The sequence below is a fragment of the Rhinoderma darwinii genome, chromosome 4 (genome assembly GCF_050947455.1).
Source record: "Rhinoderma darwinii isolate aRhiDar2 chromosome 4, aRhiDar2.hap1, whole genome shotgun sequence".
NCBI lineage: Eukaryota > Metazoa > Chordata > Amphibia > Anura > Rhinodermatidae > Rhinoderma > Rhinoderma darwinii.
The window spans coordinates 44,887,528-44,913,179 of record NC_134690.1 but is presented as its reverse complement, the minus strand read 5'-3'; the positions used below and the strand labels follow the sequence as shown (position 1 = coordinate 44,913,179).

The window sequence follows — 25,652 nt, the reverse complement described above, 5'->3', positions numbered from 1 at the left end:
AAGTCCACAGCTCATAAATTTAATCTATAGGATCATCTGCTAATATCATGGGCACGTATGTATGGTAATGTCTTTGGAGCATCTCAGAATAGGAGATATGCGACATAAAGTAATCATCATGGGGGCAGACATTTTTTTTATGGATTTCCTGTCAGTAATCTTATTGATGAACAGCACACTTCCCAGTCTTGAATGGCTGATTACATTTCAATGTTATTCATTATTCCTTGTAGAGTATAGGTAGATAAAATAGACAGCAGGTTTAGTGTCCCTTTAAGCCTCCTCTTCTCGTGGGCGACATTTTGGCAGGTGTTCTAAACACTGATGGTGTCCGCAGCTATGTCTCATTCTGAGTGATGACAAACCAGTCATAGGAAACTGTATAGCTATGAACCCGTAATTTTCGAATAGGGTCTTCATTGCTGTTTTTGTAATTTTGAACATCTGCCATATCTTTTCATAGATGCACAGATGGATCCATAGATCTTACCACAGAAAAAATTTGTTATGAATATTTAGGGTAAGGGTTATCCATCTACCTCAGCAATACTGCCCACATTGTATAATGCATTTCACTTTGCTTTACTTTAGCTCACTGAAATGCTCTGCAGCTCGATATAAATACACAAGTAGAAGTACTCTTCCAATGCATTGACCACTTTGGACAATTCCTTTTTTGGGACGATCGGCGAAAGGGCTGATCACAGGGTGTCCCGCTGCTGGGAACCCCATCCGCAGCTGTAATCAAGAGGTCAGTTTCCATGCCGAGCCACTACATGGAAGTATTACAGCTACAGTTCCCATTGTAATTAGTGGGTCGTCTGTGTAATACCTAAACATGCGGGGTTCTCCAGAGCAAAAGGTGCATTTTTGTAGCCCTTTTCTGGTCTGGCTAATAGATGAGTGTCCTGAACGCGGGACATCCTAATGTTCTCTAATAGAGTATTTGAAAATGTGTTTTCTAAGCCAACAATCCCCTAAAGGCATAATCCAGGCAAAAGAAAAATTAGCTAATTTAAGCAATGCCCATAAGACCTACGTAAGCGCTTCTCTTATTTCTTACAATGGCACCATTTACATTTTTCATTGGCAGTCCATGCTAGTAATAGTTACCCATAAAGCTCGATATTCCATGTTCTTGACTACATCATTTCCACAGCTCATCTCTTGGTATACTTAATCATGCTCCACCACACTTCTGTCCCAAGCATAACATTCTTTACTTTGACCTTCCTTGCACAGACCTGTAACTTTCTTCCCAAAGCTTGTCTTAAAGAGGGAGCACAGTGACAGTTTGTGAGTCGAGAGATCATATTTATGTTACATTACAGCTTGTACAGGGTTAGAAACAAGCAATCTGACCCTCCCATAGGCTGAGAAAAGCAGCCGTAGCTTCCAACATGAACATGATGTAACTGAAAATAGTATAAATAGTATGTAATAGTAAAAATCATCTGATTGGTCCAAAGTAACCAAGTGTGCCATAAATTAAAAGATTGATTGAACAGACACACACTATTTTGTACACACTTAATCATAATCATCAACCTTTATGTGTGTATATCCCAGGCCTGTCATTTATAAAAACATGTCCTGATTACCCAATAATGGTTAGAAAACCTTGGTTCTGCGTTGGGGTCCTGTTCTGACGTTGCGTCTGAGCTTTCCGTCAGAACGGGAACATGAACAGACACAAACTTGTTTTGCCGAAAGCAATAGCGTAGTCGACTACGCTATTGCTTCCGGCAGAACGACGGATCCGGTGCACAACAGAGACAAACGGAAACCATGGGCACCGGATCCGTCACCATTGAAATCAATGCTGATGGAAACGGAAACCTCTGGTTTCCGTTCGTGTCAGTTTGTGTTTGTTCAGGGTCCCGTTCTGACGGAAAGCTCCGACGGAACATCAGAACGGGACCCCAACGCTGATGTGAACAGAACCTAATCTGGAATATTCCAGTAAATCAGTTTCTCGCTAAATACTATCTGCTTATACATCAGATGATTACGAATTTTCAGTTGTCTAGCGGTCCCAAAGATGCCAGATTATCAGAATTGTACTGTATAGGTAAGTGAGAGCGCCAGTATCCAGAGATTTGTAAACATATTGCTAGGTCATCCTCTTGTAAATGGAATATATTTTGGTAATGCATTATCTTTCTGCCTTTTGCAGATGACAGTGACTTTATTCCAAGGACATTACAATGTTTTTATGGCTTCATATCAGACGTCCGATAACTTTCCATTATCTATAAAAACTAAATAAAGCTTTGAAGGTGAAGGCTCTTATTTCAATACAATACCTAATAGTTTTTTCTGGTTCCACTGGTTAATTGATATACAGTATTATGATGATAGGAACGTGTTCTGCACTAGAGGCGTACATAGAAGAAAGGGACTTCATAGCAGGGGTTAAAATGGGACCCTGTTCTGATGCTGGTCGACACCACCACACCCCTAACCATCAGAGACAGGAGGACTTGATGCTTTTTTACCCCATCTCCTTTCCTTAATCCTTAGTTTGATTCTCTATACCTTTGTTTGCCAACATTGTAGGGCCTATGGAGAGGGGATCTAGGCACGTGTTCTCACCACCCATTAAAGAAAAGGATGAGGCCAATCCCTTTTCCAGGGGCCCCATAGAAGCCGCAGAGTATGTTTGTTTTTACACTAAAGCCATTGGCTGATGTAGCCATGTAACTTAGGACAACACAAGAAGCCACATTGTTTACATGCTCCCATGGTGTTTTTCTGAACAGTGAGAAGACGAGAAGAAAATGATTTTATAACGTCACTCACTCACATTGCATTTAGAAAAAGATAAAAAAAATGAGACAGTAAGTTCTTTGTAAACATTGATACTATGAAACAACAGGTCATAAACACTCCCTACCATAATAAAGGTTAAATTTACTTTTATTAAATTACAAAACAGGAATGTGATAACTTGGCTCACATTGCAACGCATTTCAAGATCTCCAGACCTCCTCCATGGGCGCACAAATGCAGCCAAATGCAGCGGTGACAATCACATTGTCACTCTTGTCCACCAATGTTACTCACATTTAATGGAAGTTCTGGTAGCTCAGGTTAATACCAGAAAGAGGAATATGGGGTGTATAACCCAGAACTAACGTGAGGAGGCTGGGGAGGTAGACCAGAAGGACAACATTTAGTAATTTTTTATTTTTTTTTAACTCCATTGATCATAGGTTAATTTGAATCATTTCATCAGGAATGTTGGCTAAAATAAAAAGTGAATACCAATAAAAAAAATTTGGCCAGAGATTCACACTCCGCACTCCTCTTCATTCCGATCCAGTAAACAACATTTTTTCAAGATTATCTATCACCTTTTTGGAGAGCATTAGTGTCTAGTTGAGTTCTTGGCCTAACACTTGTAGAGTAATCCATGTAGCATTTGTATTCTGCCGGGTATAACAACCGACTAATGACAAACAGAGAGACTGCAAGCAACCAAAAGGTCACTGTATATGATACTGTACAATGAGCGGTTTATATGTCCACAAGAAACCAGCAGGCGGCTATGACATTTTCAAAATGCTTAGGACTGAATACATTTTTTTGTATTTTTTTATTTCTTTTTAGTAAAAATCATGTTTTTTATCCACTAAAAAAAAAAGAATTTAAAAATTACCCTGAAAATATTTTTTTACAAAACTCATGGCAAATCTCAAAGATCATCTGAGCAGCCATTAAGCAGGAAAAAGAAACATTTTGAAATGCACTTATGATATATTTAACATAAAGGCAAACATTGTGGCTTGTTATGGGACCCTTGGCGAGAGGGGGCCCAGTTAAGGTTGATTCAATTCCCCTTGCTTTTGGCTGGTGATTACCTGTAATGGACTCCTGGACTCCCTTCTCTATAAGCACTGCAAGCAAGGGAGGGAAGAATTCTGCATCTGGAAAAGGGACAGCAGAGCAAACAAATACCTGGCCCTGGTGTCCTGGTTGGCATGAAATAAAATGCCTAGAGAGATTTTCTTTGGTTTGTTGATATGAATGGATTGCCAATTTCATCTCCTTTATGGCAAAGGTGATAATGGCTCAGATATGACTACAACAACGAGATGGCCTTTATCACCACTGCCATGAAGAATGTCTAAAGTGCCATCCATTCAAGTTGAAAGTCCAATGATAATCTCTCTGTGCATCCTGTTTGGAGGTAATGGTAACGGGTGCCTATAGATATTTGACATAGTATATTATGGAGGGTGGATTCTGTATATAGTGCTGCTCCCACAGTTTCCCAAAGCCACAGTTCTATGAAAAAAACAAAAGGGCGCTGCAAAACTATGGCAAACGCCACATGTATTATCATGCAGTTTTTGCCATGTTTTTATTTTTTTATCTGGCCACTACAAATATATATGTAGCTTTATGCAGTTGAGAAAATTGTACAGTTTAACCCCCCCATAAACAACATTTCGGAGCCTCCTTTGGCCGTACTCTCTCTTTTGACAGCCAGAATAGCGCTATTCTTGCTGTCAAATCAATGGAACCCCGAAGGACTCCATAATAAGTCAACAGGGTCGGACGGACATTATGAACACAAGCCATAAATAGGTTTATGTTACTTATTACCTTACTTATTTTTAATTATATTGTGTTTATACTCCATTTACACTCAAAGATGCATTCACAAGTTTGCTGGTTTAGTGTCTGTGGAGAGAATACTCTGCTGATGTGAATTGTGTTACGATATATTAATACCTCAGATTGTATCGTTGCCGTAAAAAGAAAGAAACTCTCACAATCTTGCACAATTTTGCCAATTTCAACTTGCAAAATTTGCAGTATATCTTTGGGTGTGAATGGAGGATTTGATATTTAACTAAATTAAAATAATGGATAAAATATTAGCTCTTTTTTATTTAATTTTAATACATTTTAATAAGCCATAGATTTAGTGGTATTTCTAATTGTTTTTTTTTGTCCCATTTCTTTTTGTGAGCAGTAGATTAATTTGCATCATATAATGTGTACAGTTATATTCATTTAATAAATATATAGTCTACATATTATAGCACCAAAATTCTTAATGTTCCCCTAAAATGAAAAAATTCACCAGTAAATATATGTCCTTGAAGCTTTTGTTTTATCTGTACTGAGAATTCTGGGGGACAGCCAATACTACAGCACCCAGGTTTTTTGTCACCTAGCTCTCCCAGACTTGTGTAAAGGGTTAATGCCGTTTCACAAATCATTAAAAATAAAATAACTATGGACACACATGGGTTATTATTCATGAGAACAACAAACTGCAACAAATTATCTTTCACCACAACATGAATGGTTCCCAGGGCAGCAATCGCTCTTTGTGTACATTGAATTTTTCCCAGGTAAGGCTACATGCACACGACCGTTGTTTACGTCAGTGTGCTATACGTTTAACGGATAGCACACTGACCCATTACTTTCTATGGCCCTATTACACTACCATGTATTTCACAGATCTGTGTAGGGGCCGTGGGACTGGGCCGCAAAACTTAGAGCAGGTCCTATTCATGTCCGTGTGTGCAAGTTGGTCTCACCCATTCAAGTCTATGGTGACGGGAAAATCACGGATGGCACACGGATGCGATTTTTGTGCTGTCCGTATGCCGGCAGTATTTTGCGGATGAGTTGCTAGGCGATGGCGAATTCCCCATTCAGCAAAGTCCTGAGGCCTACACCGCACAGACGAGCCTCCTGGAAACTGCAGTCACAGCATCCAGGAGCAACACCATCTCACGTCCAATAGATGTGGAGCACCTTCTGTTTTTTTGCGGATCTGTGAATATGGGTGCAATACCGACCATGTTTGCGGGCATACGGAACGGATGCGGAGGACACACTGATGACACACCTTACAAAAACGGACAACAGATCCGTTGTTTAAGGGACGCAAAATAGAAACGATCGTGTGCATGTAGCCTAAGAGTGAAGCTCTGTTCACATAGCGTTTGAGCCTTACCTTCGGCATATGCACCAGGTAAACTCCCGGTGCATACAGCGAACTTATCAACAGGCCCGCATTCATTCCATACAGAGACAACCAGTAGATGTATACTGCACAGCATGTTTATTTTGGTAAGTATGCTTTTGGAGTGTGAGGAACCCGGAGAGCTGCCACGCAAACAGCCATACAAACTCTGTGTAGATGATTCCTTGGTCGGATTTGATTCCTGGAAATCGGGACTGGAAGGCAAAAGTACTAACCCCTGAGCCGCCATGCTGAATTGTGGAACCATATAAACAATAAGAGAATTAACAAAAGATTGTGAAGTTTAATTACAAAAAGCTGCGACTGAGATTATGTGAGTTCAAAAGACCTATATGCATTCCAGAGGAAAAAGGAAACATCAAAGCGGAAAATTCTTTTTTTAAGGAAATGTTATGGCTGCATTGTCTTGGGAGTTCCTTGTTCATTCGGGTAAAGGACGAAGTCTAAACCTTCAAACTTCCTAATCTTTACCGAGCTATAACCAAAAAAACGTCCTTGCTTTAAGGTGTTGGTACACAAATATAGTGAAGAAAATTACTGAGGTCTTACAAGGTCCGGATATAGTAGATTTCACAATACCAGAGAATTAAGGTTCATCTTTCTGACTGGTTTACAATGACAGTACTTCCGTCTGTCTTCCTCGGTGGCTCATCGTTGTCTGTAGTACACCCACAAGATGGCACATTCTATACACAACGTATACTCAATGTCAATGTGTATGTGTAGCCTTGTTAGTTTACTATTGACCATGTTGACCCATAAGGGAATACAAGCAGATCTGTTGTGATTGGAAATCTCAGACCCTCAGGTTCTGGAAAGCCAATGACTTATATTGGTCATTACCTAAAAGTGTGAGCAATATTGTAGTACTATATAATCATGTTTATACTTGCGAGGCAGGAGCCGCCCTATAAAATACTGTACATTCCCAGTATGATTTGTAAATTTTAGTTAGAAATGGAAAACCGAAAGACGACAAGTATCTGGTCTGTGATTAAGACTTGCACACAAGAGAGACAAAAAATCGAATGAGTAACTGCAGTGCCTCGATAAACAAAGCCCGGTCTAGTTTATTCAATGACGACCTAGATGCGGCTCTCCACCTACGTAAATTATCTGGGATTCAGGGCGGAAATGAATAAGTCTGTTGTATTCCACTCTTTGTATTTTCTACTCAGTGACTCACCTGACTCGCCATTGGTTTAGTTTTTTCTCCAGTAATGTCTGACTGTCACTATGTCCCGAAATAATAAAGAAGTTGAAAAGGTGCGTAGGTATTGGAGTCCGAAGGTAGCAGTTGCACCCAGGCCCTGGAGCCTGATTGGGCCCAAAAGCCCCACTGCCACATAAGAAGACACCAGTATTATAAATGGCACATGGCAGGGGGGGCCCTGTTACAGATTTTGCAGGAGCTTTAACTTACATCTCTGACCGGGTGGGGTATATATGTTGAGGAAGAATTTGTTATTTGTTCCATATTGGGAGTGAAAACTCCCAGCAGGGATCTGTCCATTTTTTGCATCTAATTTATAGCAAGAATGTGACAACTCTGGACTTCCCAATCCAAGCTGTATGGAAGTTGGACAAGCCACCGTGGGCCTCACTTATATTAAAGTGAATGGGCTATCTCAATCCACTGTCTTGGGCCCATTCATTTTTTTTTGGACAGCAACCATTAAAAGTTTTTGTAAAAATTTTCTGTGACTTTGTGGCAATTTGCAATTTATATCACTAAATGTTTTCCAATGGAAGTTCTTGTTGTTTTAGTCTGGCACTGGCCTGACTTCATCAGATATTGTAGATTCCATTGATTGTAGATTTCTTCTCTAGTCATGTGATTTAAGTTTGCGAAATATTTTCATATCTTATTCTTGAGTCAAGTTTCAGACTGAAGTGAACGGCTTCCTGAGACAAGAGTTTAATTGGTCTGTATCCCCATGATAACTATGCCTGCTCATGTTCTCTGGCAAGTTATCCGAGTTACTCATGATCTTTTAGCAACTTGTCAGGTCTCTTCTTACATACTTTTACTTACATTAAAAAAATGTATAGATATTTTACAGCAGCATTGGAGCAGTTCTGGTTTTCTATATCAGTGTCAACTCCTAATCTTCTAGTACCCAAACATTTCATGCTGGAGGACACCCCATAGAGAGAACACCTGTGGCAATTCCTAATGCACTGACAATAATTATATCACCTGCGCAATACTAAGGAAATCCTGAAAACATGACCTGCTGGCCGAACTTGCGGACTGGAGTTGAGAAACACGGGTCTTTAGACTCCCCCTCGACTGCTCTTTTTGGAACTTGGTGATTAAGGTTTTTGGTGTCCAAACACACAGAAGATGACATTGGTGTGGTCTGATAAAACCTTTATAGCTTTCTATCTTAAAGGGGTTTCCCTTACCAGAGACATCCTCTTTACGAAAAGAGGCGCCGGCCCTTGGCAAACTCTGGCAAACAGACGCCGATCCTGCCATAGGAAGCCATGGCCTGCCAGGCATCGAAGAAGTAGATAAATGGCTGACGAGACCGCCAAGACAGGAGCCGGTCTTAGAAAGTAGTTGACTATTCTGGTTCATATAGGGGGGGGGGGGGGGTCCTGAGATTCTATAACGTCCATATGCCTAAAAGGAGATGTGGATAGGAGTCGTCTTTATGAGGCAATGTCTTTAAATCAATGTTCATACGAAACCAGACCATCAGCAAACAAAATGGCCGTCCTGTCTCACTATATCTCGTGGTGGCCCAGTTTTCCTCCAGTAGTCCAACCACTGGGAGCACCATCAAATTCTTCCATGGTCTTGACCTCTCTGCGATCACAGCAATGTCTCTATATCCAAATGAATATGGCGTATGCAATATGCTGTGCGGTTCTGTCCCAGACCAGGATGTACGTCTGTAATAAAATGTGATTCTCAGTCTCTTATCATATAATACCCACTTTGTACTGACATGGTAAATGCCGTGTGCTCCATTCGTATTTTTAGCAAATAGTTGTATTTTTTATTCTGCTGACCATCTGCAGTTTGTTGTAGTAAGATGGTGTTTGCACAGTCCGCTGCTCATTTGAATGGCGTTACCTCTTATAAAATAAGCATCATTGGTGTTACACAGCCAAATATATCAGTGGTCTGGAAATGGTAAAACTGCCAGATTTAGGAACATTAATATTTCTGCCATTTTGCATCCAAAGTAAACACGAGACATTTTAAGAATTTATGTGTTACTGACTTTGTCAGATGAAGCTGAGCTGAGTTTGTCATTTGCCATAGCTCATCATGACACTGTAACCTGTTGTCTGTGGTTTAGCACAGGACTCTGAATTATATTTATAAGGAAAAACTCCTGTCAAAATAGAAAAATCATCTATTCTATTTATTCCCTGTAAGGCTACATGCACACATTGCGGAATTTGATGTGGAAAATCGACAGCAAAACTTCAGATAAATGCAGGTAATTCCGCAGTTAAAATCCGCATCTTATATTGCAGGGTTTTTTTTAATGCGTTTTTTAGTTGCAGATTTAATATTTGGATGCGGAAACAGGTTTGTAGTTTATGCTGCAGACTTTGGTGCGTTTTTTATCAACTTCTCAGATACAATTCTGAGACGGAAACGCAAAATAAATTGGCATGCTGCTGATTTTAAAGTACGCACCGAAGGTTAATGTACGTGCATAAATATTTCGAAACGTGTAGATAAAGTTACTTGAAATCTCATTTGCTATGCTGGTACTGTATTGTCTCAGGAAAATCTGCACATAATATGCATCGTGTGCATGTGGCCTTACAGTATTGTGGCTGCTACCTCCATGTTCCAAACACCAAGAATGTGTCAGCCATATGTTCTAGGGGTTTTCCTTAGGATAGGCTATCAATGTTTGGTCAGTGGTGGTTGAACCCCCCTAGTGCCCCCAACCTGCAGCAGAATGAAGGTGCTGTGGCAATCCCTGTCTACACAGCTACGGCGCCATTCATACAGCCATGATTTGTACTGCGGCTTAGTCCCATTGACTTGAATTAAACTCAGCTGCAGTACAACCCGTATGTACGAACCGCTCTACCTGTGTAAACAATAAAGGGACTGGGGTACTCATGGACCGATGTGGCACTTACATAGGGGTTGAACCCCCACCGATCAAACATTGATGGCCAATCCTACGAATAAGCCAATCATTTTTCAGTTCTTGAAAACCCCTTTAATCTGGTCAATTTAGTCATGTGACAACTAAGCTAGGAAAAAGGGGAAAAAAATGATCTTGGATTTGTCATGCCTGATCATGCCGGAAATCCAATAAGGGTTTCGTCAATGTAAAATGATGTAATGTCTGGAGCACCACGGTTGAGGTATTGAAGGTAGTAGGCGGTTGCCCCAAAAGTTCCCGCCATACTCCAGACATTATATTGATTATATTTTGAGGGCAATTTATGAAGATCACAACCTTGTGGGAATTCCTGCGATTTAGCGGTCATAATTTTAATGCAACAGTCACGTGACCAAAAGTTGCCATGGCGCCCTGACCTTAACATTTGGACAATATTGCTACTCGGCCATCACATATTGGAGATTGCTGTGTATAACGAACCTTGATGCAGATTGTATATCTCTTCTGCTATAGGTATATTGGGGAAGGCATTTTTAGACAGATGCTCTAAACAGACAGAGTCTCTTCTGGATTATAAAATATGACAGATATAATGAAATCTACAAAGGAAGGAGAGGCTGTAATACATCGCAAAATGTGTAGAATTATGTTACTGTAGCTGTATGTACTATAGTAATAAAATGTGTGAAATTTAGGGGGTGGGAAAACCCCTTCTCTAAAGGATGACTGCTGTGGGTGGCTGCACATTTTCCTGCAGTGGCCACTGTAGGGGAGAGGTGGTATTACATGGCAGCTATTCAAATGAATGGGCAACTCATTGTGCTGGGTCCTCCAGCGACTCTTCACTCTGGCTAATATAGGGGGGCCCGAGGAGGAGACCTAATCAGACAACCCCTTTAATGCTATCTTTAAATAATATATTATGAAGTAGCTCTTCTTCAGTACCTCCTAATTTTATGTACACCATTCCCGTTTATAAATTTGTATCAGATCAGACAAAAGAATCTAAGATAATTTTCACTCATCTGGCACAATTTTGCCCGGTATATTAAATATGAGTAGGAAGAATATTAACGGGGTATTCCTATCTTAAGTATTTATGGCGTATGCACAGGATGTGCCTTAAACACTGCATAGGTGTGGGTCCCACCTCTGGGACCCTCACTTATCTGGAGAACGGGGGTCTAGTCACCCCTGTTTACTGGTTCCTGGCAGCTGCATGCTCCATTGAGTCCAATGGAGAGGTGGCTGCGCTTGCTCGCGGCCCTCTTCATTGAAGTTTATGAGAGTTACGGAAAGAAATGAGATGCCCTAAACTGTTTAGATGAACCAGGAAAAAAAGAGTTTGTTATAAAGTAAGATTTCCATCTGAGAAAGTCCAAGTGTTGGTGACGGTAAGGAATAGGTAAAATAAGTATTGAACCCATAAAACTCCGAAAACTCTACTGACCCAGAGTCACGGTAGATAAGGTCATAGGAAGACATTCTAGTGTGCACTGCAGTAATGCATAAGTGGGCAAGCAACGAACCATAAAATGCTCCCGTCATGGAGGTCATTGACCTCTATATTAAGCAGATGTCTGGCATAAAACGAACGCATATGCTCCAGACATACAAGGTGAAATAACATATGGTAGGTTAATAGCGCAGCATACGACGGGATTTCCAAATTAAAATATCATAGACCATGGACATCCAGGTAGCTTGAGCTTCATCTGGACCAGCAATGGACTACCTTCAGCATAATTTTCTCGAAAATTACGTAGGATCTATATAGTGAGTATAGAGCAGTGGCCATGTCTCTCTATACCAGCTGGCACCAACTTCAGGTTCCTGTTAGTAAAAAACACACCATCAAATGACGATACTAAAAAACAATATTGGCATCATCTCCTCGTTACCTATCTGCCACATGACTGATGCCCAAAACGTGCAGCACACTCTTGGTAAACATGTATAATTCAAGAGCGTTTGAATAGGTCACTTGAGTGATCAGAGGAGAGAGCCTGGTAGTGACAGCTTCTTCAGTGCTTCAAGTAGAATAGCATCAGTGTTAAAAATACATGGAAAGGGTAGAGATAAGACATATTCCGTCCCAGCCGAAGCTTTATCTTACTGTTTAGGCTGTAAATAGTTCCTGCTACCTGTATATTACGCCAAACGTATAGCTCTGGTGTATGCAACTGTATACCATATACCAATTGACTCGCATTGTAAGAAAACTAACAAAACGTAACATATTTTGCTCGATTGATCCTATAATGAAGTGTAATCGTCTACGTTTTTTAATATAGTGAAAAAAAAAGTATCCCAAATACAGTGTTACGGTGGTGCCATGGAGACTTCCATATGAAAATACAATGGTAAACGCATGCGGAGCCCCCATAAATAAAAAATCACAGCAAGTTCCATCGCATTCCATTTATCGGACTGTGTTCTCCCCTAAAAGCGTGTGAATCTCTGCTTATAGAGGAATATTCAATTCATGAAACAGTACCTTGCACCAGTATTCACATAGTCTTGCTGTACCAGACACATGTGCTAGTCGTACTGCAGCCGGTTGTAGAGAAATTAATATACGTATGTTTTTGGAGTGTAGGAGGAAACTGGAGTACTCAATGGTAGCTCATGCTAAGATGGGAATAACTTATTAATATTGCCCTTGGTTGAATTCAGACCCAAGACCCCACTGTTTCAAGGTAACAGTGCTAACCACCGAGCAACCATATTGTCCAATGTAGTCAGAAGGTGCCTCCTCCGCACTACTGATTGGCCAAGAGGCCTCAGTTATTATATAATATATTCTAATAGTGGAACTCAATTAAATTAATGAGATCCCTTATGTTTTTTAGTGTCCCATTGAGCTATTTTTCAAGAAAATTTATGTAGTAGTGAATGAGTCTAAGGGGTGTGTCTATCTCTAAGTGAGCCTAAAGGCCGGAGCATCATTGATGGCACATTCACTGTTGCACAAAAGTAAACGTGAGTTCACATAACAGGCCAATCAGCTCTCAGCTTGTGAAGAAGGTTGCTATATTATGTATTCTAAGGATCAGTTAGATGAAGATAATAACTTTCCCGTAGTAGAATTTTTTTTTTATTATATCATCCCAAAAAAAATGGAGCATTTTATTGACAGACTCTATTTGCTAAACTTCCTATAATCCAGATTAAGCATGACCATGCTGGATTATCAGAATTGTATTGTATAGTACTTCTATTCTCAGACAAAAAGAAAATGATGCAAATTCGAGAAATAGTAGGTCAGTATTATACAAGAAAACATAGCTTTCACTCCTGTTAAGAATTGACCTTCATCTCCGGACTTTTGCGATTGAAGCAGCACAGTCATCTCTGAAGCTTCCTTGTGCACCTCTTCCTCGCCTCTGACTGAATTCCTTTCTTAAATATTTATTATGCCTCTCCTTCCTGCGCTGTATGAAGATGTACACCATGTTCTAGATATAAAATGTAGACTGGCAATTTTTTATTTTTTTTTATCCTCGAAACAAACAGCTCTTTTTCTGCCATGCTCTTGTATATAACAAATTTACAGGCTTGAACGTATCATTCTCAAGTCTTTACAAATTGTTTAGACAAACAAAGCAGTTGGCAGGAGCGCTCGGCTCTGCTCAACGAGCGTGTAAGACAGTTGGTTACTTTATATCCAGTTTCATAACTGTGTTTGTCAGTAATAGTCTTTTGTCCGCTCAGGGTGGCGTCGTTTTTCTGTTAAATTAATTTGTTATTTTAGTGTGAGTGATGTTATTTTTTGTAGATTTTTTTTTTCTTGGAGGCCAGGCCATTTGTAACAGAAATGTGGCAGCTATGGTTGCCCTGGAGAGAGAGGGACCTGTCCAGGTTGGCTACATCCTTTATTTTAATGGGAGAAGAGAACCTGTGCATCGAAACTAGAGTGTGGGGAATTAACCCAAAGCCAATGGAAGGGAGATGGGGCAAACAAGCTCCAAGTACTTCAGTCCCAGGTGGTTAAGGGTATGGTGGTGTTACCCGCACCAAAAAGGGCCTTAGGTACGCCCCTGCTTGGAGGGCATCTGTGTTATTTGACAAAGTGGGGAAATGAATGGGGCATCCAAAGTAATAGGTGAGGAAAGTGATTCCGAGAAATACCTGTCTCTTGGAGCTCAATACATTTGAAGGAGTAGAGTTTATGTAATCCTAGAAATGGTTGACAAAGATGAAACTGAAATTTAATACTGCTTCTTCAGATCCTCTGAGAAACTTCTGTACTTCTACCTTAAAGGTAGATGGACTATTTCTGCAGGGTAACCACTCCTAAAGGCATGGCCTGAAAACTACACTCAGGACAAGGACATTGACAACTATTTGTGTTTATGCTTAGACATAGTCTATTCTCTATTCTTCTGAGAGAGAAGCCTCAGGCTGTGTTCCCCAGGGTTGGACTTGCCATAGGCAGATCCGACACACACACTATATGGACAAAAGTATTGGTAGCAGTGTGGTGGGAAGTCCCAAAAATCAGCCCTACAAACAGCGCTGTTCCCTTTTAAAAGGAAATAATAACTTGAAAGTTCTTTAATGATATGTATGGATACAAGCGACGCGTTTCAGAGCCGGACCGGCTCCTTCCTGTCATACTGCCTGAGGAAGGAGCTGGTCCGGAATTTTGATATATGGAGTATCCAGGGAACTGCAGGCCACAGGTTGTTCCGAATTCAAAGACCCAATCTACAGGGGTGTCCTGCTTCTAGCACGACACCACCAGGTGAGTATATCACTACAATACTTTCCATTCCACGTTGCTTGTGGGTAATGCCCTATGTTTGCGCCATGTTTTTCCTTTCAGCTCCACGACAAAATTATTGGGATACCTACACATTACACCTACAGGAGCTTTCGTGACATCCCGTTCTAAATCCATAGGTATTAATATGTTGGTCCCCCCTTTGCAGCTAAAACAGCTTCCACTCTCCCAGGAAGACTTTCTACAAGATCTTGGAGTGTCTGTGGGAAATTTTGCCCATTCATCCATAAGAGAATTTGTGAGGTCAGACACTGATGTGGGACGAGAGGACCTGGCTCCTAATCTCCGTTCCGGTTCAGGGCCAGGCAAGGGCATGAGGTCAGGGTTCTGTGTGGCCAGTCAAGTTCTTCCACCACAAACTCACCCAACTATGCCTTTATGGACTGTGCTTTGTGTACTGGGGTACAGTCAAGCAGGAACAGAAAAGGGCCGTACCCCAAACTGTTTCTACAAAGTTGGAAGCTACAATTGTCAAAAATGTCTTGGTATACTGAAGCATTGACATACCTGAAAACCCCTGAAACACAACCCCAAAGCATTATCCCTCGTCCCTCAAACGTTCTAGTTGGCACAATGCAGTCAGGCAGGTAACGCTCTCCTGGAATTCACCAAACCCAGACTGGTCCATCAGACTGCCAGATAGAGAAGAGTGATTGATCACTCCACAGAACATATTTCCTTTGCTCCAGGGTCCAGTGGCGGTGGCTTTAAACCACTCCATCCAGCGCTTGGCATTGTGCTTGGTGATGTAAGGCTGGCATGCAGCTGCTTGGCCGTGGAAACCCATTCCATGAAGCTTCCGGGGCACAGTTTTTGTGTTGATGCTAAAACCAGAGGAGGTTTGGAGTTCTGCAGTTATTGAGTAAGTCGAGTGTTGGCGACTTTTATGGACTATGCGCCTCGGCATTTGGTGTCCCTGCTCTGTAATTTTATGTGGTGTGCACTTCTTGGTTGAGTTGCTGTGGTTTCTAAACGCTTCTACCTTGCAGCAATACCACTCACAGTTGATTGTGGAATATCTAGGAGGGAAGAAACTTCTTGAACTGACTTGTTACAACGGTGTCGTCCTATTACAGGACCACGCTGAAATTCGTTGAGCTCTTTAGAACGACACATTCTTTCACAAATGTTTGTACAGGCAGACTTTCTACCCACCCGCCCAATATTCTGCATAGACATGAATAAACATACATATGCAGCACATCTTGATCTTTCGGGGAAACACTTTTACAAAGATAGCAAAGCAACGGTGAAGGTAATCTACAAAAATTCGGTATGTGAGAGCTAGGAGAAATAAATAGTGAGACTTCTTGTCATCCTAGGTGAAAAACCTTCCTCAGTCTTAGGTTGGTAGGTAGAAGACCTACTGTAGGAGATATTTTACAATTGTAAACCAATTAGTAGATGTCATTATGTCCTCCAGTTTGTCCTCTGATTTTGAAGTGAGGGAGAAGTGTTTTAAGTAGAGTTCCTATTTATAGACATTGCCTCCTGAAATAAGAAGACATCTGGTGATAAGGAGAGTATGTAAGTCCACTCATCTCTGCCGGAGGAGGAAAGATCCTGATTAGAACTGCACTCAACATGAACTAAGAGTCACTAAGATACTGCAATGAGGCTTTTGTCACTTCTCTTGTCACATCATGTAAGAGCTTAGCCTAAAGCTTAGCATCTTATTCTCTTCACACTTATTGCCTCTATTTTTTTTCATATATTAATGCAACTTAAAGGGAAATTCCATGTAAAATCAGTTTCTTATGTGTTGTATAGACATATGAGCAGATGACATTGGTGGGCCACATGAAGGCCGCAATGAACTAGCACTCATTCAATGTTTCTAGAACTGGACATTTTGAATACACTATTCGAGACAGTAGTCAGTGGAGATTTCTTATGATATCGATTGGAGATTCTTTCGCAATTTATTTTTTGATCCGACTTATATTTTTTTGTTACATATTATTTCCTTAACAAAAAAGAACCAATTTTATTTGGAATATATATTATATTCATGGGTGCTGTATGGCGGCTCAGTACTATGTATCCATAGGCACTCCATGTGGCGGGATGGCATCATATTGCAGGGTTATTTTCTCCATACAGCAATGCTTTTACACAAGAATAGCTCTGTAATATGGTGTCCAATAGAGCATCTCACAATCTTCTTTTCTGTTAAATTCCTTAAAATATTGGAGACATAAAGAGAGAGCTACGGTATATCCCCATAGAAGGCTACCGTATCATATTACACCTCGGAGATTGTACTGAGGCCTAATCTGCTTATTTGCTCGAGCCCTTTACAGAGGGTTTATTGATGCTTCCTGTATATTTCTTGGTCATATATTTAATATTTTTTTAGGGAGAAGTGCCACAACAATGACAATCGACCCATGGTTTTAGCTGTTATGTGCATAGTGAAATGGCAATAGTGTCTCCTGAGTATTCTTAAAGTTGAAATTATGATCCTAGGGTAAAAAAATATGTATGATTGAGTATGGAAATGTACAAAATATTTTTGTGAAATTTTATGAATTGGTTTTGGGTGATTACAGAGTGTATTTTCATGTCTATAAATTGCGTAGTAATGTTTTAAACAGGTATGGGGAACAGCAGGCTTTCTGGTCTTGAAGTTACAGGCCCAAAGCCTGAGGCTACACTACTAAGAATTTCTGATGATAACATGCCTTAATTTCCATCAGTTATACTGTTGTCTGGGAGATCTTGCGTGGATCCATATAATCAGATGTATCAATCACACCACCATTCAACACGAGTGGGATGTAGATTCTCTTGTGAATGTTGATTTTGGATCTACACGTGTCTTCGTGACATCACTTCATCTGACACAAATTATAAGGGGATATGTCATAAGAAAACTCGTGGTGCACCAGCGTCTGGCTACGGGGCTGTAATTTCAGGCAATCATATTCCAGCATAGAAGATATAAAAAAAATGGCTTTTACAGTTCAGATCCACTACAGGACACTTTTGTGGAGTTTTACATTTGAATAGTATAAATAAAAATAATTATAGGCATTTTATCATATTTTTTATATCATTTATCTTCAACATTTTAATTAATACACAAGGGAGGATTTTTTATTTTTTTTCAGATTTCCACGTTCTATTTCTTGGCAATGGAAAATTGTATTTTAATCTCGGAAAAAACAAAGTCTCCCTGAACATAATGTAGCTTTTCCATCACATGCATTAGCAGTTAATATGGAAAATAATAACAGGTACTTCATTACATGAGGAGTCTATTAGAGAGAAAGAAATTGGATCGGACTAGGAACTTGGATTAAATAGATGGAAAAACGCTTAGTGATCAATGTGGGGAAGATTACAGGCCTTGGCTGCACAGTTGGTTTCAAAGTTGCATGTTGGTCAAAGATTTATTTTCCATCTACCAGCTGGTTTATTTTGGCACCTAGTCTTTTTCTAAAAACATGGGCGTTTGTGGGTTATAATATGAACTGATGGTGGCATTTGGGATTACATTTCCTAAAGTGATTCCCAAAAGTTCAAGAGTACGAGTGGTTGTAAAATCTTGGTATCACCACAATCTCAATGTTTTCTTATGTAAAACGAGGTTGCGGACGACTTTGTGACTGTCCTCAGTTTTTTCTTTGCGAACTTCACAGGTTTGTCACTCTACTTGAGCTAAGGCTCTAGCCAGCAGAACTCCCGCTCAGCTGAGGAGCAGTTTCAATCGTCTGCCCTGCTAAAATCATTACATCCATTCAACCTACACATTTTATTTGTACAGTAAGTTATAAGTAGCTAATAACTGCTGTCACCTTCAGACTACTTTTTCACCCCATAGGGGGAGCAGTAGTCTTTATCTTTTCCCCAAAAATGCTGGTAACGATTACAAGACATCAGTAGAGTCTAGTGTTTTGGCCAGCCAGGGGCGTACCTGTGGCTTCTGGGCCCCAATGCAAAGTCTGTAAATATGCCATAGCTATACTTTGTGGCAGAAGGGATTTTGGGCTTGGTTAAGTACCAAGGCCCAGGTGTGATGGCTACCTCTACACCCCCTATAGATATGCCCCTGGTGGCTAGCATTGGTTACGACTAATGAAAGTCATGCGGAGGGGCTTTTGGCATTTTGGATAACCCTTTTTTTTATTAAGATTTAACTGTGTAACCAATTCATCCTAAGAATTCCTTCAAATTGCAATCCCACATTTAACTGCTAATGGCAAATGGACCACTCACTATCTGATGTTACTGGGGATATCAAATATTGTATAGCTTCCATTGACATTATAAGCAACCCCTAACGCACAGATTTCAGCAGTTCTCCACAAGAAGATTTATTGGTGACCCCCCTAAAAACTCCATAGGCCTTAAAAAAAAGCATATTAAGAGGGGTAGTACAAAGAGTACCAGCATTTTAAGGCCTCGTTCACACTGCCATATAACGACCTCATACAAGTTCCTAGTTGTAAGAAGCTGTAATACAGCATCCAGTACCGCATTTATATCTCAGGAGCTTGTCTGGCGCCTTGGACTCCGCCCATCAAGTAAGCCACACCTTCAGTCATGATAATAATACATAGAAATACAGAACATTGCGGTGCGCTCCTCACACCATGTAGCACCCTCTTCAGCCCTCAGAGTATCTATAAAATATATGCATGTGCAAAATTGACATAATATAATTTACATGCGAATGGCCATATTTTACACATGAATTCCCATAATTTACATATGAATGTATAGGGTTTACATATGAATACATGCCATTTACATATGCATGCACAGTGTTGAGTATATTTAGAGGTAACTTTTATTTTTTGTAGGCTTCCTTCTCCCAGGGCTGCCTAAAGGCACAGGCCCACCGTGCCTATAGGAAAATTTGACCTTGACGACTCTGATATAAGTCTGTAATCCCATATTGTACCTCCATATGTCATACAGAGGCATAAAGGGAATTCTAACAATATAAATTGTTCCATGTTCCATTGTATAGCGTCTTACAGAGACATTCATCCCTAGATATTCTTGTTTTTAGGGGAGAATACCTTGGTAATACTGTGCCTTATGGGGGCACCACGCGGCAGACAGAAGCCTTATGGCTCTATAGTACAGAGCAATAGCTACTCCGTGTGCCACCGTAGAGGCCCCGAAGCATATTATAATTCATGGTTATAAACTAGTAATAATAAACTAAAAATAAGAAACGATCGTAAAGTATAATTCACTGAGAAGTTGTGCAGAGGGAGACATAACCCAGAGATCAGTGCAGTCCTGTCCTCTGTATAGGAAGCGTTATTGCTGCTTTATTACCGCAGTCTGTTTTCTAAATCCCCCAGCAATTCAACGTAACAGGAACAGAGTCATTCTTTTGTTGCTATTTAAAGCCCCTCTCCGCTCTGCTGTAACTAAATATATAATTCAATAGAATTGGGATTTGAGTCCCCGTTCCCGACAAGCTAACGAGACAGCGTTGCTAAGAAACAGACCCACGTGTAGAAACACACGGAGAAATCATCACTGTGTCAAAAAATGGCTCCGAGAAGAGTGCAAAACAAGCCGAGGCTTATAAATGGCTCCAGTACAGAATCATTCCTCATGTTCACTGAGCCTCCGGACGCACCTGTCGCAGCGTATTCTTGTTTTCCTATCCAGTGACATATAAAGAGATACCTAGATGGTATTGCTTGCTGTACACTTTTGCAGATTTATCTTATGCTTGGTTGTCTTTTAGCCAACATCATCAGCCAGATGCCAATGGGTAAAGCATGGAAATAGATGGAAGGAGGTAGAGTTCAGGATCCTCCATGTCGTAGAGTGGGGGTAAAAAGTAACTATACAATACATCTTATCTTTATAAAATAAATGCAATTGTCAAAGAGTTGACAACCCCCAATCTACAGACATAGCAGAGCTTAGTGTGTTCTTTCCATAGGATTGTACAGATGTAGCCATCTTTATCTTGAGTCTTAACGCATTAAATAATGACATTTCAATGGCTTTTGTTGTGTGATATCACGCTGCAGCAAGTTATCAGAGTCAAAATAAACTTGCCTACATCTGTAGGTAAATCTATTGCATTTTCTTAAAGGAATACTCTGGAAAAAATGTATACACTGTGGTATACCTAGGGCAGGACGTAAGAGGGCAGGGCATGACACAGGAATTCTCTCAGGCGTTCCTTGAATACCTGTGTCATGGGCCATCCTTCTCAGGCTATGCACTAGTCATAACACAGTTCCTTTAAATGGGTCCTGTATCTCAGGGTATAACATGCATCTAAACCCGAACCAGCCTATGTGTAGGGCTCACAGATGTGGGACTCGCTTTGGGGTAAAGGACATGTTTGGGGGAGGTTGTATAATTATTGTTATGATACATTCAATTATGTCTCCTCCAAAGAGCTTTGTCTTGTGAATTCATACATGTCTACTCTATAGCGTAGAAAAACTTTTCTGGATAAGACAATAGCCTTGTCACCTCTGCACGGTCTAATCAGGTAAGGTAGGTGTTAGAAAGTTACATCCCAACCTGTTCTAGCATGTTTGGCTGTAATGGCCGCGGTCTTGGACCGCCGCCTCTCCTTACTTGCTGACGGATGCGACCGCAGACCTCCCGCCTGTGGCCAACGTCTGCTTCCCCGTAAACGTCAGCGCATCCGGCCGCTCTGTCCTGTAATGTCTGCTGGGGGGCGTGCGCGCGTTCCCGGGCTTAAAGGGCCAGCGCGCACATATGTAATTAATTAATTATTTCCAAGATCACCCTGGACTATAAAAAGTGCCCTGCCCTTTCACTCCTTGCCTGAGAGTTGTTTGTATTCCTATGTTAGTCTTGCAAATAGTCCCTTAGTCGTATCCTGTTCTCAGTGTTCCTGTACCCTGCTACCTGTATCCCGTGCTGTGTTTTCCCCTGAGCCTTTCTAGTGTTGGAGTCGTGTCGTTTCGTTGCCACGCCTGCTGTTCTACACCATGTCAAGTCCCATCCCTGCCAAAGCCTCTACTACCTTCTGGACTATCTCAGGTACCCTTGTGCTACGAAATCTGTATATACTTTGCATAGACTGTGACTTGGTCAGCTGTCACTCCGCTACATCGGAGCGGCCTAGTGGGTCCACATACCCTGGATCATGACAGTACGCTCAGGCCATGGAACCCACTGGCCAATCTAAGGCCGCAGTTCAGGTGATACAAATGGATATGCGTGACCTACGTTGCACGTCAGGATCAACTCCTCATGGCTGTAAACTCCTTCATCGCCCGACCTCCTGCTCCTCTTCCGGATGCTGCTGCTGTTCCACTGCCCGTAACTCCTCCTGTCTGTTCTGGATCCACAGTTTCACTGCCTCTTCCTCCTCGCTATGACGGTGACCCTAGAGCCTGTAGAGGGTTCATCAATCAATGTACCATCCATTTTTGACTGCGTGCTCACCTCTTCCCCTCTGATGAGGCCAAGGTAGCATTCAATATTTCCCTTCTCGCTGGCAAGGCCCTGGCATAGGCGAACCCCATTTTGTTTGAGGAGCCGTGTCGAACATCCTCTGCAGCGGCCACTCTGCTAACCCTCATGCAAGGAGGGTCCACAGTAGGAGAGTAAGGAAGTCTCCTTCCGTACCCTGGCAGCGAAGTTAGCATGGAATATTAAAAATAAGGCACTAAATGCCAAAAGTACTGAGTATAGGCGTTGGCAAACAGATCCACGGTCCCTGATAGAGTGTCAGGAAACAGGTGATATTGAAAACCTTTAAATCGATATGACACACGACAGGGGTAGTGATAATACTCCTCAACCACTTGCCATAACGATACAAAAATAAACAAGCCTCCTTAGAATGTCCTGTATGCACAGAGACGTGCTACACTCTGGACATGCATCGGGGACCTAAGCAAATGTAGATGTGGTTTGGTTACCACAGTAAAGCAACAACGTTTTTCTAGGCAGGACTATATATTCATTAATTAACGTTTACTACTTACACTGATTTTTTGGAATTTAAGAAGTTAGCATGGAACAATGAGGCATTGGTGGCGACCTTTTGGCATGGACTGTCCTCGCACATCAAAGATGAGCTAGCAGCCCGCGATCTTCCTTCTACCTTGGACGCTCTTTTCCTGTTGGCTACCCCGGTCGACATGAGGATCCAGGAATGTGCTCAGGAGATTCGGTGGAAGAGAGACGTTTTCACAGACTGGCACCCCCGTTCCAGAGACCACTGTTGCCTCCTCCTGTTGCTCTACCTGAAGAACCTATGCAGGTAGACAGAATCAAACTGTCTGAGAAACAGCGCGGACGCTCTTCAGGTCTGTGTCTGTTTTGCGGCCTGAAGGGCCTTTTGTGCGCCAACGTCCACAAAAGCCGGGAAACTCCAGCACCTAGGGTTGGTTGGAGAGACAACCCTAGGTGGGATGATGCCAAACGTCAAAGCCTCTCCCAAGTTATCGATTCCTGTGATCATCATCTCTGGAGAGACATCACATTCCTCCTCTGCCTATCCGGATTCTGGGGCAGCTGCAAATTTTATCCAGCAGAATCTAGTGGATCGTCTACATCTACCTACAGTTCTTCTGGGAGACCCCTGGCTGTTGCCTCTGTGAATGGACTACCATTGCCAGACCCTATTTTATCCGTCACTAAACCACTGACGCTACAAATTGGAGTTCTTCACTTGGAACAGATCACCTTTCTCGTGCTGCCTAAAGCTATCAACCCTGTTCTGCTGTGCCTGCCTTGGCTCGTCTACATTCCCCGATTCTTGACTGGAATTCTGGGGAATTCCTCCAATGGGGGCCCAGATGCCTTAGTCGCTGCCTGCCACAGGTTCGTCCTGTCTTGCTTCCACTGCCTCAGTTACTCTCCGATCTACCATCTCATTATGCTAGTTTTGCGGACGTCTTCAGTAAAAAGGAAGCAGAGACTCTTCCTCCTCATCGCATCTACGACTGCCCTATTGATTTACTTACAGACGCTTCACCACCTCGAGGGCGAGTTTATCCTCTCTCCCTGCCAGGGACACTAGCCATATCCGCCTACATTAAGGAGAACCTCGAGAGAGAGGGTTCATCCGGAAATCTTCCTCCACGGCCGGAGCCGGATTCTTCTTCGTGAAGAAAGACGGATCTCTTCATCCATGTATTGACTACCGGGGTCTGAACCAAATTACGGTAAAAAATGTATCCTCTGCCGCTTATCCCAGAACTTTTCGATAGAATTTGTGGGGCCAAGGTATTCACATAGCTGGATCTACGTGGAGCATATAACTTGATCCGTATCCGCAAAGGTGATAATTAGAAAACCGCATTTAACAACCGAGACGACCATTACGAATACCAGGAGTTTGTAAATGACATTTTCCGGGATCTGCTGTATGTCTGTGTGGAAGACCTGGGCGACATCCTGATTTACTCACCTGATCTGATGACACATCGGAAGCATGTTCGCCAAGTTCTGTCGCGGTTAAGGGGGAATTGCCTATATCCTAAAATTGACAAATGTGTGTTTGAGAGAAACTCTCTGGCCTTCTTGGTCTACATTGTATCTGAATGTGGCACCAAGATGGACCCAGAGAAGGTGAGATCCATCTTAGAGTGGCCACGTCCACAGGGCCTTCGGTCCATAGAAAGATTTCTGGGATTCGCAAACTTCTTCGTCAATTTATCCCGAATTTCTCATCTCTGACTGCTCCAATATCGGCCCTCACCAAGAAGGGGGTGAACGCCAAGGTTTGGTCTCCGGAGGCAGAATCAGCGTTTACTAATCTCAAGAGCGCTTTCACCTCAGCATTTGTTCCCCATCACCCTGATGCTTCTCGGCAGTTCTTTCTGGAAGTAGACGCATCTTCTGTTGGTGCTTGAGCACTACTATGTCAAAAAAACTCTAAGGGCAAGATGGTGGCCTGTGGCTTCTTCTCGAAATTATTCTCTCCGGCAGATTGAAACTATTCCATTGGGGATCGGGAGTTGCTTTCCGTCAAGTTGGCATTAGAGGAATGGAGACACTTGCTGGAGGGCGTGGTTTACCCTATTATAATTTATACGGACCACAAGAACCTTACGTACTTACAGTCAGCACAACGACTAAATCCTCGCCAAGCCAGGTGGTCGTTGTTCTTCGCTCGATTTCAGTTCTTGCTCCACTTCCGTCCTGCTGATAAGAATGTGAAGGCTGACGCCCTGTCTCGATCATTTGAGACTAATGACTCTGAGGAAATTCCTCAATATAATATAGATCCGTCTAGGATTATTGTCGTTAACCCGCTGAAAATTAGAGACATTCCTGCTCTAAAGAGTTTTGTCCACCTTGCAGGCATGAAGGGAATTCTCAGCTCAAAACTGGCGAGGCACTCAGTTCGAAAGACTCAGGACTTCATAGCTCGTCAGTCCTGGTGGCCCACGCTGCCTAGAGATGTTGCAGACTATGTCTCTTGATGTACGAACTGTGCCTTGATCAAGTCTACCCGCTCCAAACCTACTGGTCTACTCCTATCCCTGCCTGTCCCTGATGCTCCTTGGCAGCATATCGCTATGGACTTTGTTAGAGACCTTCCCCCCTCAGCTGGATGTACTACTGTAATGACGGGGGTGGGGAGACAGACAAGTGAGCCCTAATCTACCCACCACTCAGTCCCTGCCTACTTGCAACGACCCGCCCTAGGCGACGGGGTACAACTGGGCGACAGTCCCTACGCTCAATAAGTGCACGACAGACAAACAGACAAGGGTACACAGAGCTAGGGGGAGAAAGGGCAGTTGCCCACGGCAAAACCGTG

At 42.0% G+C, this 25,652-nt stretch overlaps 1 protein-coding gene across 2 annotated transcripts in view; it reads left to right on the top strand.

The window, feature by feature from the left end:
• Nucleotides 1–25,652, top strand: part of VSNL1 (visinin like 1) — a 176,060-nt gene that overhangs the window by 68,466 nt on the left and 81,942 nt on the right. The gene's annotated exons all lie outside the window — the stretch shown is intronic.